Here is a 19,411-nt window from a genome sequence, read left to right on the forward strand (position 1 = left end):
GAAAACCTTTGAGTTTTTAATTTGTGGATAATGGTGTCACTTCCTTGTACTGAATGTCCTTATCTAGATAGGTGCTACATATCAGTCATTGGAAATTTCTGTGCATTGTACACTACAGTGGGAAATGAACCATGAACTAGATCTTGAATTCAGAAATTTATAACCAAACATGTATACAATTTATGCAATATGGACAAGAGAAATAGTGTTTTTTTAACCAGTTTAAAGAGCCATGGGACCACAGAGAATGAAGGGGTTAATTAATAATTAAACTTCTTTTTTTTTTTTTTTGGTAGTGTGAGAAATCTTTGCAGGATTCAGTTATTCATACTTAAGATAACTGCCCAGCACAGAGTGGACATTCAAAAATATTTACTGCTGCTGCTGCTGCTAACTCGCTTTAGTCGTGTTCGACTCTGTGTGACCCCCTAGATGGCAGCTCACCAGGCTCCTCCGTCCCTGGGATTCTCCAGGCAAGAACACTGGAATGGGTTGCCATTTCCTTCTCCAATGCATTAAAGTGAAAAGTGAAAGTGAAGTCGCTCAGTCGTGTCCAATTCTTAGTGACCCCATGGACTATATAGTCCATGGAATTATCCAGGCCAGAATACTGGAGTGGGTAGCCTTTCCCTTCTCCAGGGGATCTTCCCAACCCAGGGATCAAACCCAGGTCTCCTGCATTGCAGGCAGATTCTCTACCAACAGAGCTATCGGAGAAGCTAAGTAATCAGGGAAGCTAAGTAAATGATACTAAATGACTGACAAATTAATTTTCCCCAAACTGTGACTTACAACAACTACTCTGTTATTTCTCATGGTTTCAGTGGGTTGGAATTTGGAAGTTGTGCAGTTGGGAGGTTGTGGCTCAGGGTGTCTCCTGGGGCTGCAGCTAGATGAGGACTAGAGCTAGTACTAGAACTAGAAAAAGTAGGAGGCCAGGTCACTGGGGCTGCCTCGGCATCTCTCTCTTCTAGCTTCAGAGCTGCCATGTGGTTTCCGCTCTTGGGTAGGTTTAGACTTCCTTGGCATGGTGGCCTCTGTGTAGTTGGGTTTTGTATACAATTTCAAGACAAGTATTTCAAAGCAGGAGCTTCATGGTCTTTAATGACCTAGTAACAAAAGTCAATAGCTTTGTAAATTCCATACCCTGTTAGTCAAAAGAGTCACCACGTTAGTCATTTTAAAAGGAGGGCACATAGACCTCATCTTTTGCTGGGAGTAGTGTCAAAGTCACATTTAAAAACATGGGGGAGGGGTGTATTAATAATACTGTGGTTATTGCTGGAAAAGTAAGTCACCATAGTCAATTTGATGCTTTTTTTTAAAGACATATGATGTAATGTTCTTATATGACATTCTTTTTTGCGTTTTACTTTAAGGACTATGTCATGAAATCTGAAAAAATTCAGAGATGGATTTGGAATCAGTTTTATGGAACTCCTTAATTCATACTTATTTTTGTATGCTTTTTTTTCCTAAATTCATATCATTTTGTGTGTCGAGTTCCCATTTAGGCCTTGTCTATAAGACTGTGTGCTTAACACCTGCAAATAAAACAACATGTCCAATTAAGTCACTACCATGACCAAAACTAAACTACTAAATCAACTCCTTGGTATCATATAACAAAAACCACAAACTGAAACAAAGAAAAACAAACAAATGCACGCATGAGCAATCTCCCAAGGCAAACCAAGACACAAATTTACCACATCAATAACTTACTTTTCATTTGTCAACAAGCTGCTTCGATATGGTATAAAGACTGAGACTTATTTGACAAATATATCTTGGATCTGATTTTACCAAAATGTTTCATGAGGGTTACAACTGGATGGGTTTTATTTTATTTCACAAGCTAAGGATCACTTTCCAAGAGCTTTGTGAGATACTTGAATTATTTCAGGCCAATGTGATAACACTTGATGCACCAGAACAATTTAATCCACCTCTTTCACTGTGTATGCAACAATACCGAGATAGTAGAAACACTGAAAGCCTATAGTATAAACTGCAAAGTCCCTAAAGACTGAGAGTATGGTGGTAACTGTTTTCTGACCATGTGACCATGAAAGCCATTCAGTGGAAAATGTGAAATAACAGAAGTTCCAGTAATGTCCTCTGATTTCTGGAACTTACAGCTCACAAAGGGAAATGTCAAACCCTTTATATATATATATTATTATTATTATTTTAAATGAGAAAGGTAAGAGAGCACATTTTCAAAGTTGACTCCATGATACTCTTTGATTATAAAAAATCTGACTGCTAAAAATCTGCTTTTAATATTTTCTTTTTAAAACTTAACTACCACACTTAAAGGTTTTTATATACTATGATTTGATTAGCATTTTAGGATAAGGAAGCAGTCTGAAAAGAAAATATTTTGCTCTAAGTTTACTTTGATTATTCTAGTATGGGGAAAGAAGTTTATTAACGGAATATTCTGAAAATAGCATGTGAATGTATACACAGCTGATAAATAAAACACAAAATTTTATTTAAGCCATTACTAAAATATTTAAACACGCACTTGTGTTTAAGGTATAATGTTGGTAGTGGAGCCTGAAGGTTGTTTGCTGCTGAGAAGCTGGGTGCTGATTTCATTTTCAAGGGGTTTTTTTTGTTGTTGTTATAAATATCTCATAGCATCACAAGAAATAATAGCTCAGCATCTATCTCTTCAACCGCAAATACCTTTTCAGTTCATTCATCTCCTTCATGTGTTCTGAGCTGCTAGATTCAGACCTGGGGAAAAATATTTTTCTCTTTTTCTGCAGTATTTCTTGCTTTGTTTTAGTTACCTCAATAACTCTTTCCCTTTCTTCTGTTTTGGAAGGCATAGCCATTAAAGAATTTCACAACTTATATTTTCTGTCTGAGGCTCAGAAAAGTTTCTCAGCATTTTCTCAAAGGTATATGGGTAACCTCATCACTTACAAAATGCAGGCATAAAGTCCTTAATGTTTTGGCTAAAAAGTAAGTATATGATACCTTTCTCATAGCTCAACGACATTCTGGGTAACAATGCTGGGTATAAAGAATCATGCAAAAATAGAAGTATAATTAAAATATTTGTTCTGGCTCATTCTATTGATACTCTCCTCCCCCCCTTTTAAGAGACATTAAATGCTTTCCTTATCAAAATTAAAAATCATTATTTTAAATATTAAAAGAAAGAATGAAAGTGAAGTTGCTCTGTCGTGTCCGACTCTTTGCAACCCCATGGATTGTAACCTACCAGGCTCCTCCCTCCATGGGATTTTCCAGGCAAGAGTACTGGAATGGGTTGCCATTGCTTCTTCAGGAAATCTTTCCGACCCAGGGATTGAACCCAGGTCTCCTGCATTGCAGGCAGACACTTTACTGTGTGAGCCACCAGGGAAGCCCTAAATATTAAAACTGCTAATTAAAAAAAAAATGACAGAAAAAAACTGCAAAGTACAATCTACAGGGAAATCCATCCTCCACTCTCTCTCCCACCTACCAAAGTAGCTTTAAAATGAGTATCCAGCCCAAAACAGGCTTTAGAAAACATTATCTTTGCAAAGGAAGGGGGGAAAGGACGCTGTGTGGAGTGGGAGGTAGCTTGGGTTGCCAGCCCTATCTATTCTTTCCCCTTGGCACCTGGGCTCCAGAGTGGCCAATTGCCTGTAGGAGGGGTCAGTTTGAATCTGCCCAGAGGCTCTGAGTGGAGTGGAGGCCTGCAACTTGGGGCCAAGGTTGGCAGGCCCCACGGGAGCCCACAGGTCAGCAGGTATTGGTCCATGTGCAGGACCAGGAAGGAGCCAGGGGGCTCTAGATCCCAGCTGTTACCAGGGCAGTAGGTGGGGTGGGGATAGGTCTGGCCTACCTCAGTTATCAGGATGGCGTAGGCTCAAGCCCTGTCTTCTGCTAGGTTCCCGGGGTTCTTCTCAGTTTGCTCTACAGAGCCCACGGAATGCTTCACGTCCTCCACTGTGATGCCTCTTGTCGTGTCCTGCATAGTGTCATCTCTGGCGACCAAGTTGGTGGATATAGGTGAGAACACAGTTCGGCTGGCTCTGGGGTGTCAGCTCCCTTGCTGTGAGCAGAATCAAGGCTTCCATTGTGACTCTGTGGGGGCAAAGACGATGCCTGGGGTCCTGTTAGCCTGTCTCAGCTTTGGCAACTCTGGGAGTCAGCAGAAGGCATCATGGGGCCAGCTAGTGTCCAGAGAGCCCAGCGGCTCTGGGACATTCTGGATGCTTAGGGAGAAGCATTCAAGCTCCCATGGGGAAATGAGGCAAAACCCGGCTGTGGCACTTGAAGACACAGGAGGTGATGCTGATGTGTCTTCCTTTCGGCTACAGGAGTAGTTCACCTGGGGTCGCAGGCACCGAGAAGATGGGGACATTGTTCCGATCGGGGAGGTAGGCCAGGCAGGTCTCAGCACAGTCTTGGCGGGCCACGCTAGCAAATGTAGCTGGTGCCACCCTGTGCATACTACAACCCTCGTGGGCCACCAGGTGAACAGCCGATGAACTGCTCCGCCCACCCGGTGAGCACAGTGCGGTCTCCCTGCACCGGCGCTGGGGCCTGTAAGGCCTCGTGCTGTTCGTAGGTGGGGCCAAGGGCGGCTCTGCGCCTCCAGCACCACCAAGGCCCAACCCTGGTGCGTGAGCGGCCCCTGGGAGCCCAGCCGCGTCCCCGCCTCCTCCTCCCAGCTTCTCGTCACGTGTCTGGCTAGTGCGTAGCACACGCGGACCTCACGTGGACTTCACCCAGGAGAGCGGCCCTTTCACGACCATGGGTGAAGAGTGCGTTTGATCAGACCAGGGCTCTTGCGGAGATAAGTTAAAGAGACCAAAACCATGACTTGTGCCCAAAGCCCCAGAGCCATAAGGCAGCACTCGGCGGCTTGCGAGATAGCAGGGACTGCACTGGGTAACCAGCGCTGAACCCACTGGTGAGCCGGAAGCCGGAGGTCAGGGCAATGGCTCAGTGCCCCCGCTCCTAAAGGCAGTCCACGCTGGTCTTGCTGCCCACCTGCCTGGAAGACGCATCACTTAGCTCCTGCACCAGCCCCCTGCCTGCAGTGCCAGCCATCCTTTTTGAGAAAGGGATCTTTGCTACAGGGTTAGAAGCGGCCTATCCTGCGGAAGGCGGGGTGTGCAGTCCTCTTCTGAGGCCTGGGCCAGGCTGTTGGCATGCCTGCTGTCCGTCTTGAAGAGGCCAACAGTGCTCAGCTTGCAGGATGGTCGGGGCACCACACTGGACACGTCCCAGAACCGCATTATGCTGTCCTTGTGGCTGTTGAGCAGCAGCTCTCGCTGCGATGGCTGCCTACCGGGCTCCAATTCCAGAGGTCGGCCAGCTCAGTGCTGCAGGAGGCTGGCTGGGAGCTCTCCGGCTGGCTGGCGCTCACGATGCCGGCCCACAGCTTGGCTGGGACAGTGGCGACGTGGCCTGAACAGGTAAGAGTGGACAGTAACTGTCTTAATGCTAAATACGTGCAGGAGAATAATTTTTCTAGTCCTTAACCATACCATTTCACAGTACATGACTAAGCAGGAATACCCAAATATGGGTGGGTTACTCTGGGGGAGCTGGGCATATTCTTTATTTGAAACAGAAGCCAAATGTCAAGAAAGTTGGAGGAATTAGCGTATGAAAGATGGATTCTACTCACGCCGTTTGTACTGAATCATCTCTTAGTTCCTACCAACAATATTGTTCTACCACTTGCAGTTTCTAAGTCATTTTCTCATTAAATTAGCCGTTGAGCAGGTGTAGGTAAAAGTGTCTTCAATCACTTCTTCCTTAATTTGAGAGAGGAGTTTTGCAAACCATTGAAATTTAATTTTAGAATCTCATTCAGTAGGCTAGAAAAAAAGGAAGGGAAACTGGAATTTTTTGGTTTTGCTTTTACATCTGGTAATACAGTTGGGGCTTTTATAACCAAAGGAAGGTGATAACTGAATAAAATTATGACAGTTATAATATTAATAATTAAAAGGCTTTATATACATTATCAAACTCCCTTCAGTCTTCTGTAAATAAGAGAGGTGTAAATGTTGCTATTTGTGTTTTATACAGAAATCAGTAATATTAAATTACTAAAAAATATATGATATTTAAATGCAAATACATATACAGTGTGTGTGTATACACACACACACACACACACACAATGAGAATAAATTAGTTTCCCTAGTTTTTCAACTTTTTCTTCGTCATCAGTGGTTTCCTTTAAGGATGTCTTTTATGTAAAGCATCCTAGAATACTGTTTCCCACATCATTTATCATTTAGTTGCCATGTTTTATTCTTTGTTTCACCTGGATAATGTTAATGGATCAATGGTCCAGTACCTAAACAAACTGACAAGAAGGGCTGGAGAAGACTCCATGGGGCTCACAGAAGAAACCTTCTTACTGACATTTCCCTTTTGAATATGGCCTGCTAAGAACTGTTACTGAGTTAATCACCAAATGAAGGTTTGAAATTGACCACTCCACACACACACACACACTCATACCCAGCCCCATACCCCACAGCCCCCTGCCCTCAACCGGTGCAAAGTTCCTGCCTCAAGTTGATATCTGTCTTCTACTTAGGGTACTAGACCTTGTCACTTACCTCACCATTGAATAAATATATAGTGCTGCTGCTGCTAAGTCGCTTCAGTCGTGTCCGACTCTGTGCGACCCCATAGACGGCAGCCCACCAGGCTCCCCCTTCCCTCGGATTCTCCAGGCAAGAACACTGGAGTGGGTTGCCATTTCCTTCTCCAATGCATGAGAGTAAAAAGTGAAAGTGAAGTCGCTCAGTCGTGTCCGACTCTTAGCGACCCCATGGACTGCAGCCCACCAGGCTCCTCCATCCACGGGATTTCCCAGGCAAGAGTACTGGAGTGGGATGCCATTGCCTTCTCCGAATATATAGTGCAGTAATCCATAAACATTAGCATTGCTCCCAAACTATGGTGAGTGTACCAAATAAACCATGAGTCACAAAATATTTTCTCCTAAAGCCAAGCCCATCCTTCATGTGAACAGTTTTTGAAATGGATGCAGACACACTCATGAGCAATTCAGTTGCTAATGTTTAGAACTTTTCCTGACCTTTGAAACCATTTCTCTTAGGTTTCAGGTCCTACAGTGAACTGAACATAAAGCTCAGAGATGAACAAATATAAATTAAGTATATTTTCAGTAAATATACTGGAAAAGCATACCAAAGGAAATTTCACATTACTTCATTTTTGAGCTGGAATTTTTGCTTTTTTATATAGACAAGTGAATACACAAACAAACACAGCCACACTTACACCTGTTGGTATACACATGCCTTGTCTTCACTAAAAATAGGCTAACATTCTGGATTGGATGATTTTTGGTGGCATAGTGTAACCAAATTTTTATCAATCAGGAATTTTTAAAGTCTGTCTTTTGGAATCTCCACTCATTCCTATCAGATTTCTTTCTGAGTAGGTACCCTTCTGATGGTCAGAATCAATATTAAGAAACATATTCACTATCAGGTAGATGTCAGCATCTGTTTTAGTTTTATTTTTTTTAGCAGCAGAACAGCACAGATTTCTTGGTAATTTATTTTTGCTATCAGTAACTTTCCATTTTCTCCCTGCTGCCCTTTTGAAATACATTTAAATCTTCCTTAAAATATAGTGAATACTCTTCTAGAGAATGCCTAACTTTTTTTTAGTTCCTTTAATTTGTAATGCATAGCTTTAGCAATCTGTCTCAACATATTATTTGTTTTCATCCCTGAAGCTATATGTTGAGAAGAGATCTCAGAAGTTTGCTTTTTAGGATAACTTCCTAGACTATCAGGTTTCTACTTAGCCTTCTGATTGGCCTAACTTTCATGCAATTTCATAAAATAAGTAAAATTTTTGAAATTTTCAAAATTTTCATAAAATTTCATTTTATTATCATAAGGAATGGCATGAGATGATTCTGGGTTCCTAGATTCCTATATACTTAATGTACTAAGGAAAAAGCTGAAGCTTCAAAGTAGGGGCTCGGGATGTAGTTGGGTCAGGGCAGTGACAGAATCAATGTGTTGTGTCAGTGGTGGTAGCTGGGGCTTGAGTAGGCAATGCTGCCAAACATCACCTCATGTCTAAAAGCAAGACCACTGGTATTTTTACAGAAACTATTGCTCAGGGGCTGCTCTAAATGCTTGTCTTTTCTTTCCCAGTTGAGCTCACATCAAGTCCAGTAGCGGAGTAGATGTTGATTTTCTTGGGGAGTCAATCCATCATTGCTCTGAGAGTGTCAGAGCAGGTGCCAGGTGATGGTAGAGTTTTGATTCACTACTGCAAAGATAACATCACTTGGTTACTTCCTTCCAAGTAATCCGCTAGGCAATGCGTCTTGTAAATCTCACATAAAAAGGGTAGTTTTCAAAGATATTAAGGAAACAACTGTGACAGTTAATGTGTTGTCCGAATTGATAGGTGTTTTGACCACAAAAGCACTTCGAAATTTTCAAGATGATGTGTGTGTGTGTGTTTTATCACTCCTCCATGCTGTGCTTAGTTCAATCTACAATCTTGGAAATGATTCCTTTCTTTCCCAGATCCAAGTCATTACTGTGAATAATTAAAAAGCAGAGCTCTACCCTATTGGTAACTTCTTTCGACCTTGAAAGAATCCCATTTCCTGGCACTGTTGTGGTCATCATGCCTGACCCTTCACCCAGTTTTCAGGCTCTGACCAGCTTCCTGCCTATGGTGGGTCAGCACTTTAGGCACTCACTTTCCTTGTTGAAATGTTTCCTGGTGAGATAAATATAATATTAAATGTGCATGCACTTCCTTACTGTGTTCCTCTTCTGTGCCAATTATGTATCTTGAATTAATCTTTTGTGTCTATTTTTTCTTAACTTAGACTTTCTTCTCCAGAAAAACTGAATTTGTGAAGCATCAGTTAGAGTCCTGCCCCAAACATTCTCTCATCTCTCAAAGTGCAAGCCTGCTATACTTTCCTTTTTTCATGCTGCATAGAAATTCTGTGACATTCATTGTGCTATTTCCGGTAGATGCCCAATAAATCTTGCTGAACTGAAACATGCATTTCTTTTATTAAAATATAAGCTCCTTGGGGACAGGGTTTGTGCCTTAGTGCAATCTGCAGTGTGCACTTGGTATTAGATATTTTAAAAATCTGCCTTTTTTTTGATTAACAGATTGATTTGATAAACAGGTTTGCTTGAGTTTCTCTTTTTTTAGGAAGGTCAGATATTTGATTTGTCTAAAACCTTGCAAGTGCTCTATTTCAGACAGCAGTTCCTAAAAGGGATTTGCGGTGCTGTGCTTAGTCTCTCAGTTGTGTCGGACTCTGTGACCCCATGGACTGTAGCCTGCCAGGCTCCTCTGTCCATGGGGATTCTCCAGGCAAGAATATTGGAGTGGGTTGCCAATGCCCTCCTCCAGGGGATCTTCCCAGTGCAGGGATCGAACCCGGGTCTCCCACATTGCAGGCGGATTCTGAACTACCAGGGAAGTCCTAAAGGGATTTAGGTATCTTCTTACTATGTCACTGTCCTTTTTCTGGTTCCTCTAGATTTTACTGTGTGTATCTTATGGGGAAATAAAGCATTTGTCCAGTCTGCTTCTTTATAGGAATAACTGAAAGGGCAGTAATTCGGCATTTGCTAGTTTTTAAAAAATGGAAGGAAGGGGAGGCTTTTAATTGTATGGGAAATTTAATTAGATTTAGACTAATTAAATTCATTTTTTATATTAACATGTTCACAAATATTATTGCATCTCGTTAGATTTCATTCTTCTAGCCTTACTGAACAATATTCAGTAGTAGTTTCAGATTACAATAAGTTCATTATGAAGATAAGGTGGAATTAGTGTAGGAAGCTCAGCTGGTTGAAGGGGTCTGTACTTTAATTACTGCAGAGGGTGTGCATATTAATTACAACACAAGTGATATTTACTGTACCTCAGGAACATATGACAGGGTAAAGATACTGACAGCACCAGCTAATAAACTCAGTATGATAATGAGGAGAAAAGACCATAAAAATAGAAGGAAATAAAATTATTCATAAAGTATATTGATCCCAAAGTAAAGACATTAAGCTCTGATGAAGGGCAACAAAAGGGAAGCTCCTCACTTTATCAAACAAATAACCAAAGTAGAGAAATGTTAGCAGGGAGACAGATTGTCATTATACTGGTCACATGATCACACTCCAGAGAGTACAGAGGAGCCATAAAATGGGAGATTTTTTAATAAATCAGCAGAAAGCCATACTGTCACCTGCAGGAACAGAGGTCGCAGTGGCTGAGGACAGCTCCTGGGAGTGGAGAGGTTGGATATGCTGCAGTGCAAACACGAGGGAACCGCATGCACACAGTCTGGATCAGGAGCCATCACGCCCTCTGGTAAAGCAAGGGGGCACCTACGAATCCTATGGAATAGCTCTCAGTAGCAGTCCAGAGACTATCACCCACTTTCCCCTGTGCTTTGAAATCATCAGCTATGATTTTGAGGAGGTGAAGGGAAACCAGTCGGGCTTGGTGGAATAATTGTTCCCAGGAAGTGCTCATTTCTGCCATGATCCTGTCTAAATCTCAACAGAAGTTCAGATTTTGGCCTAGAATGATTAAATCTGAAGCTTTATTTATTTATTTATTTTTGTTTTACATGGGCCTTCCAAAGGAATGGTCAGTTTTCAGACAATCATTTAGTCAACTACTAACACTTATAAGCAAGCTCATTTTAGAAAAAAAAAAAAAATTTACCCAACATGCTAATTCTTCCTTTACATCAAATAATTAACACAGTCAGGTTTTTCTGCTAAGTATTTGTTATTTTGGAGTTTATTAGCCAGACTTTGCCACAGATGCTGCTCATAGTTGATATATGGGGAGAAAAGGACATTAGTTGACTTTATTTTAACACATGAAATGATGATGCGGACAAAACTCTGCATTGCTTTAAGTTAATTTTATAAGGAAAACATATTTTTGTAGGCATATGTATGATTTTACTATATATTGGAAAAGTGTGATATATGTTTGTATATATGAATTTGAATGTATATATTGGGTTGATCAGAAAGTTCATTTGGGTTTTTCTATAACATCTTATAATATTATAATACCATCTTAGAATATAATATGCTATTATAATTTTATAATATCATCTTAGAATATCGAGGTTAGAACACCTCCAAAGAATAATAGTAAACCTAGAGAAAAATGAGAGAGGGGCATACCTTGGGCAGTGCATAACCTGGGTGTGTCACCTCTTGGTGACACAATGAGATTTTTCTGGAGACAAGAAATAAAAGAATGTTGGTTGAAATCTATAAGATCATGAACCAAAAGGATTAGGCATAAAATTAAGAATGAAATTGTGGGAGAATCTCTCTTTGAAACTTAGGCAAGACAAAAGGAGTAACCGATTCACTCAGATATGAAGTATTTTAATTTATGCCTCCTCTAGCAGAAATGATGACAGCCCTGGACACCATCATGAAGCAGTTTTCAGCCATCTTGTTTTCAGTTTCTCCCTCTGCCCTTTTCAAGGTCTTACTCTTATCCCTGATACATTCCAGTGGTTTCAAACTAGTATTTCTCTCCTTTGATGGAAGGTTTGAAAAGTTCTTTCATTCACATTACGGAGAAATATAGTCAGGAATATTCTTATTTTAAGAGCACAGTGCTTCATGTAAGCTCACATGTTATAACTTGACTGTTAATGAAGTAGTTGTATAGATAAGTGGAAAAATCCACCTGAAATTACCCAAAGCTATCAAATATGCATATGATGCACATGAAAGGTCAAACGTAGAACATAGGGAGAAGAGGTGGTAATTCGCGTTTTATAATTGTTGTTGTTGGGAAATGGGTTACTTTTTAAAGTTTTATTGGAGTATAGTTGATTTACAATGTTGTTTTAGTTTCAGGTATACAGCAAATTGAGTCAATTATACATATACATCTATCTGCTCTCTTTTTAGATTCTTTTCCTATATAGGCCGTTACAGAGCATTGATCAGAGTTCCCTGTGGAAATTGGTTACTTTCACTGATATATGTGTGATAGTATAATGTTAAGGCACCAAGGCTGTGGTGCTATTTGGTACCTGGAATGTGGTGGGTAGGTGTTTGATAAATATTTATTGAGTTAATAGATAACAAATGATCGAAAGATTGGTTGAATCGGTGGCTTAGGTGATGTTTTATTAGTCTTTGAAAATCATTGGCAGTGTTTCTGCTACGCCAGGTGAACTGGGTACTGGCTATCACATTGGCCATGAGCTTTTGTGTTAGCAGTCCCTAATTACAGTATCTCTGTCATCACCTGAAAAGTGAATACCGGCTGGAGGATTATCACTGTCAGATAATTAGGCCCCTGCCCTGTGTTTGGATGTAAAGTATGTAGGTCATAATGGGAGACTGATAGACTTGTGTTGAAATCTGGATCATGAAGCTGTCTGCAACTCACCCCTTGGGAGGTTCAAACAGCTTTATGCTAAATATAAAAAGCTTTAGCAGACTTTGAGTTATCAAGATGTTGATGTATTTTTTGTTGCTGTTGTTCAGAATATCCTGACACTTGGAAACAAAAGAATGGTTTAGGTGCATACCAATTATGTGTATGAGTTTCTTGGAAACAGATGGAAAATTCCAAGTCCATGACCCCCTATCAACTAGGATTTAGGCTGGGCTTAGTTGAGTATCATCCTGATTTTCTGTGAGTGCTTATGGATGTCTGATATGACTTTAGTTCTCTTTGTCAAGGTTTAAAATTTTTCCCCTTAGTATGATATTTTCTGGTCCCTTTCACAAGGTTCCTGCTGCCCTTGTGTCATCTTACTGCCCTTAGCTTCTTCCCTTTCTTTGTATACTTTGCTTCATTGATATGTAGTTCATTGTTCACCATTGTTTTTCATCCTCCCATCTAACTTGGTTCTGATATTATTTTTGCAATTGAAATTTTTTTCTTTTCCTTATTTTTACTGGCTAATTTTTGAACTTGCCATTGTGGAACTGCTCTTTTCTTTTTCAGCAGAGAAAGAGTTAAGTTTGTTGAGAAACTAGTTTGGGGACATCAATCAATCAATGCCCATTTAAGAAAGAAGGGTGGTCTTTAGCGTCCTCCATTTATTTCTTCTTTGAATTATGAGGAGATAAAGAATATTTGATGTAGTTTATTAAATAGACACGGATTCTGATGTCCAATAGATCTTAGATAAAGGATTTAGGAATTAAAATAGCAGTGAAACAAAATGAGCTGTACCATCTAAAGACTGGGATAACAGCCTAAATCATCAACTTAAGGAAATAGTTATTTTTACATTTGGAATAAGTATATAGGCAGTCTCACCACACCATATTGGTTAAAATTAAATATTTACATTTAAACAAATAAGTGATCTTTTAAAATATGATGTTACATTTGACCCAATATGCTTTGTAATCTCAGTTACAGGGAGATTGTAACTGAGTAACTGTAATCTGTAGTTACAGGGAGCCTCAAAATCCTGTTTCAGCCTCATAGAACATCTTGACTTGTTCACTGCAGTGGAGCAAAAATTAAAGGAAGTCCCCAAAGCGTTTGAACCTTAGTGCGCACTTCAAGCTCCATGTAATTTCATAAAGTTTTAAGAGGTTAAGTTTCTGGTATAACAAATTTGTGTTTGTGTACATTGATAATTAGGAAAAAGTATTTCATGAAAATCTGAGGAGGTAAGATTAAATGGTTAATTAAAAATTATAACATTCTAATCAATAAAAGAGATGAATATGATTGTTCTTGCTGTTCTATTTCTTGGACCTTGTAAATCTTCATAAATTCTCTTCCATTTTTTAAAGATCATGTTATATATTCATTTACCACAAAGAGGGAGCCATAGTCAAGGTTTCCTATAAATTTTAGGTTCTAGAGCTCCAAAGAGTGTGCTCAAATAATAATTCATTGAGAAATCTTGAAAATGCCTCATAGAATATAATAGTAATAGAAATAAAGGAACACAAAAGGCAACTGTGATAAAAGATTCACAGATCTCTCAGGAATTGTTGAACTGATCAACGTCCCTAGGGACTATTGAGAAGAGGGAAGGTATCATGCTTGTATTTGATTTAACAATAAAAAACACTAAAGCAAATTGATTTTGTTTGGGAAAGGTCATTTTTTCAGTTACCTTCTCTGAAACAGTCCCACCCTCTGTTCCTTCATCCCTGTTACAATTAGTCATTACCTACTATTGCTTGTGGTTTGTTGGCAATTCCTAACTGCAATCTGTTGCTCTGTGACAGATCGATTGTTTTAGCCCAGACTCATTCCTGAATTTGGCCAAAATTAAAATATATATATATGTATATGTGTGTGTGTGTATGTACATACACACATATACACATGCATACACTAAGTCACATTCTTCTGGCTAATGGGGCAGATCATTCTTTAAAAAGGTGCTCTTAAGGAAGACCATTAATGAACCCTGCATGTATATAATAGAAATGAGAAGTATTAAAGGACTACCTCTGCAGAATGAGTTCAGATTGCACATATGTAGATGGTAGAATTTGAAATATATTCATTTACTCTTGTCACTTTTAAAGGAGATAATTTCAGGGCAGTATTTTTGTTAGAGAAGAGGAGTTGCTTCTGAGCCTACGGAAGAGAATTTGTAGAAATCTTGTTTACACCCACACACATAAAGATGTGTACACACAGCACTACGTTTAAATAATTCCACTAAGATTCATATTGCTAGGGTTTTTCAGAAAAAGAAATTAAAGTTTTGTTGCAATCAATTTAACAGTCAGAGCTTTGGTGTAGCAAAATATATGCTTCATAGCCCTTCAAGATTTACCCAGTTTGTACATATAGATATATGCTGTATATATTTTGAAGTGATACGTATGTTGAATTTTTTTCCTCACTTAAAACCATGCTGCATAATTGATTGGGAGAGTTACTCTCGTCACAGTCTATTTTTGCAGCAAAGCAGAGGCTATTCGAGATGCTTGTGGTTTTTTTTTTTTCCTTAAATGCTTTACTTTATTGCAAGGAAAAGGAAAACTAGTCATTATATAGCAAAATACTATTCTTCAGTAATTTTTTCTGAACAATGCTGAATTAAGTAACATCGTTGCATGGCAAGATCAATATGTAACATTTTCTCCATTAGCCTTTGGTGTTACTGTTATCTGACTCAGTGCAACTGTATTTGGTGCAACACACACATAATTGTACATACTACATGCTCCCTGACATTTTAAAAACATATAGTCCCTTGAGTTTGCTACCTTACAGATCCAAGGAACAGCTTGCCTCTCAACATTTATATATAATAAGATTGTCTCAATCACAAGGCCAGGGTCACAAGAGTTGCCAAATTAAAAAATTGGTGGTCTAGTGAGGAAAACACTGCTTAACCAAAAGGCAGATGTTTCACTGTATATTATACATTGGTGGAATACCTTCAATTTGTCAGCATCATTTCCTCAAAGTATAAATTCCTATATGATTCCTATTTCCATTTCACCTTTTTAATGGGCCCCCCTTGTTTGACTCCTGGAAAACTACCAGCTTTCTTCACTCTGAAAAATGAGACAAGGTAGTCATTTATGAGAAATTACTGTAACCATTTGATACATATTTAAAAAATCTTTTTCAAGCTCAGTTTGTAAGGAGGCTGTAGATATTATGGTTATAAGGCAACTTTACAAATAAATCCATGACAGCTGATGCAGAATTTAAATTGTGTATCAATATACACATGCGATAGGGGCTAGAAAATACCATATGCAGGATTAGGTTGCAAAATGCTTGCCTATTTAGTCTAATTACTCTTCTTATCAAATCCTTTTATGAACAAAAGGAAGAGTTCTTAAACACAGAAATGTGGAAATTGAGAACTGAAAATGTTACCTGCAAGTAACCAAGGGATATAGAAAGGGGCAGCTCTATTACACTTTGTTTTGTTTTAGTACCACTTTTATAGTGACTTGGTATAATCTTTTAACAAAATTAAAAGGGTTTTTTACCTGCAATTAACTTTTTTTCACAAAACTGTAACTTTACAAGACTTGATAAGAAAAATTGCTTTATACACTAATTTATTGGAACATTACATAAGATTATAGTCTATTTTTAACATGATATCATTGTACATAGACTCCAAAGACTGTCAGATTATTCGGATTTTACTAGATCTGAATAAATAACAGAAAACACACAGAAACTAATTCAAACATATTTCTTTGTTCTGGTAAATTACTACATATGCCTCTAGCTTCCTAGTATCTGTGGTTCTATAAAAGGAGACTTTTTTTTTTGCCCTCCCAGTGTGTTTTATCCACCATTTAAAAACACATTTGAAATATATTGCAATCGCGTGAGAAGTGACATAAATACATTTGGTGATTAATATTTATTTGATCAACTGTGAGTGCAACAGTATGACTTCTAATTTGAAACCACACAAGCTTCCTTTTCAGCAATCCTGCCTTTCAAAGCCTTTCATTTGCTATAGCAAAGGCTGATCTTGGAAAGAGAATTTGTTAGATGTACTTTTCCCTTCTCTTTTTCCAACTTAACTGTTGAAACAGGAGAGTGGGCATTTCGCCTTCTTTCCAGGTATGCCATATTGAAACTTGTAAGATGTGTGAGTGGGTGGGAAAACTCTTAGACTCTAGGCCTCTGGGTGATTCCTGAGGGCTTACCCTGTTGAAACTTGTTCCAGGGTGTGTATATTTAAAGGTCTGCATATACGTTGTCCGCAACATGTAAATATGCTCCCACACACATTCTGTAAAAATGGCAGAGTAGATGTCAGGAAGACATCTCCCGATCTTAAATAATGTCTCTGTTCTCTTTCATATTATTATTCCCATTGTTTTATTTCTATCCCCTCTGCTTGTGGTGTCTTTTGTGGCGTTTCAGCTGTGATGAGATGGGCGGGTGAGCGGCTTCCTCTAGAATTGACGCCAGCTGGTTTGGAGGACTGGCAGACCCTCAACTCTCCTTCTCTCCACCATGTTAGAGACTGACTTTATTATCTGCCACAACTCCATGCCATGCACAGTCTCCAATGGCCCAGAATGCCGGCACGTAACACAGCCCCATTCACCATCGCACTTATTTTGATTTAGTCATAACTTTAGGAATTGCCTTTTAACAACAACTACAGAAAAAAAGTGAGGGTCATCTACTTCTAATGCTGGAAACCCTGTGATAATCTGTTCCATGCATTCAAATGAAAATATGACTTCTTGGCAGAGAATAGCATTATAATGTAAAATCCCATATGCTGTTATACAGTATGTTGCAATCTGTTTTACGGCTGCCTCTATTCTAACGAGTGAATACTGCCAATAAAGCAATTGAAGATAACACTAATTGCTTATTTCTGTGATCCATAATTTTTATGGCTGCCTTATAGCTCTTTAGTCAAATGGATGCTTTTTGGCCTTTAAGATCTAGAACTCATGTACTGCAGCACTTGAAACTGGAAATGTACATGCTGGCCTGAGAGGCTTTTCTGTACTTGATGGACAGAATGCTACAGAAAAATAATAGAAAGATATAAAAATATATGGAAGTCTTACACTGGCTCCAACAGGTAAACACAGATTTTATCAATTCTTAGGTAATAAATGGCTGTGTATGAAACTGAATTAGAATGTTAGGTCTTTATTAGCTTCATTCATTTGGGGGCCTGTTGAATGCAAAAATGACCATGGAGTGGTGGTGGTGACAGGACTGTTTGATCCTGGACTTTGCCACATATTGACAATATGATTTTGTGATCTTGAGCCAGTTATTGAACTTTTCTGAGTTTAGGTTCCTCTTAGGAATGCTGTGATGATTAAATGGATGGGAACATACTTCAGTGGCTATATTGTACCCATGTTAATGATTGTTTGATTCTTGTTTGGGGCCATCATGACATGCTTTCTCATGAATAATTTATAGAAACCTAGATCATACATCATTTGTCCAAGAATTGTTCCAGTCTTTTGCCCCTCAAAGACCATGGACCAGCAGCCCAAGCCTCCCCTGGGAGCTTGGTAAAGATGTAGGATCTCTTTCCACCCCAGACCTGCTGACCAGACTCTTCCCTTTTTCAGAATCCCTAGGTGATACATAGTAGCCTAACTTGCCTCATAGATGAGAGAGTTCAGATGCAGCAAGGTGAAGTGATTTTCACGAGGTCCACAGTGCATGGAGTTAAGCCAGGACAAGAACCCAGGTCGTCATACCCTACATCTAATCCACACTGTCTCTCCACCTTAAAATATAGAAGGTTTAATTTTATCGTGTGACAGATTTCAGATTAACTACGTGGACTCAAAAGTGGGCAACATGTTTGTAGCTTAAAATAGTTTAAGTCAGAAAAGCCATCTGTTTCTGCTTTATTTGGTCAGATAGAAAAAATAAGAATCAAAGCAGACAATCAATAGGTTGTATTACTGAACTTAAATTATATAAAATGTGTCTAGAATACCCAGAGATTTCTATTCGTGAAGTTCAGTAGACACATTCTCAAATTGAAGGATTTAAGATATATGCCCTTAAATTCAAATAAAGTGCATGTGCAAAGATCACAGGGACCTACCATTCTATTTTTTCTATTTGTATCCAGCTTTCTAGCTATTATGATCTCTTTGATAGGAAAAAGAGATGATGCATATGTATAAATAAGTATTTATGTCTCCTATTCCAATAGAAATATAAATGTGCTGTGCCTAAATGGAGGTGCAAAAGGATTTTACAAATAATAGCTTAAAAATGCTCACAATTCCCTGATGAGATATACACTCTAGTTCTGAAAAAATAGGCCTAGATCAGTTTAATCATAATATATATATATATGTATAACATGGATATATGTTATTGAACACACTGATAATGTTGCATTTATTAAGAGCTGGGCATTGTGAACATGTAAATTATCTCATTTAATATTCACCAAAGCTGTATGGGATGCTATTATAATCCTCATTTTATTAGTGAGTGATGACCCTCAGGTTGGGAGGGGTCAAGAAATGAATGTGCCCGACGACACACAGCTGCAAGATACAACAGAGAGAGAAACATCAGGAATAAAGAGTTTAAGTAAATCTTCCAAGTTAATGTTGTGACTTGGGAGTGAAATGTTTGACTCCCAATTTCCCAGGTTCTGAGATATCTAGGTCTTCTCTAGATGTGAATCTCTACCATAATTTTGTGCAGTGAGGCTGGGACAGCGGTAACCTTTTCTTCCTTTTGCCCCAAGCACACAGGTGGGCGGGACACCTGAAGTTCCGGACTCCTTGGAGGAGCCTGTAGCCAGAGAAAGAAGGAACCTTAAACTCATCTCCTCTCCACAGTCGGTCTCTGCTTCCCCAATGATGCTGAGTCTGGGTTCTTGGTTCAAAGACTCTTCTCTCTAGACCTGAGATTGACC

At 39.2% G+C, this 19,411-nt stretch overlaps 1 pseudogene; it reads right to left on the reverse strand.

The window, feature by feature from the left end:
* Positions 1 to 812: 812 nt before the first annotated feature.
* LOC129540051 (lethal(2) giant larvae protein homolog 1-like) lies at positions 813 to 5,255 on the reverse strand (annotated as a pseudogene).
* Between the last annotated feature and the right edge of the window lie 14,156 nt (positions 5,256 to 19,411).

The sequence above is a fragment of the Moschus berezovskii genome, chromosome 11 (assembly GCF_049115385.1).
Source record: "Moschus berezovskii isolate FMDL1 chromosome 11, NW_MosBer_1.0, whole genome shotgun sequence".
Taxonomy (NCBI): Eukaryota; Metazoa; Chordata; class Mammalia; order Artiodactyla; family Moschidae; genus Moschus; species Moschus berezovskii.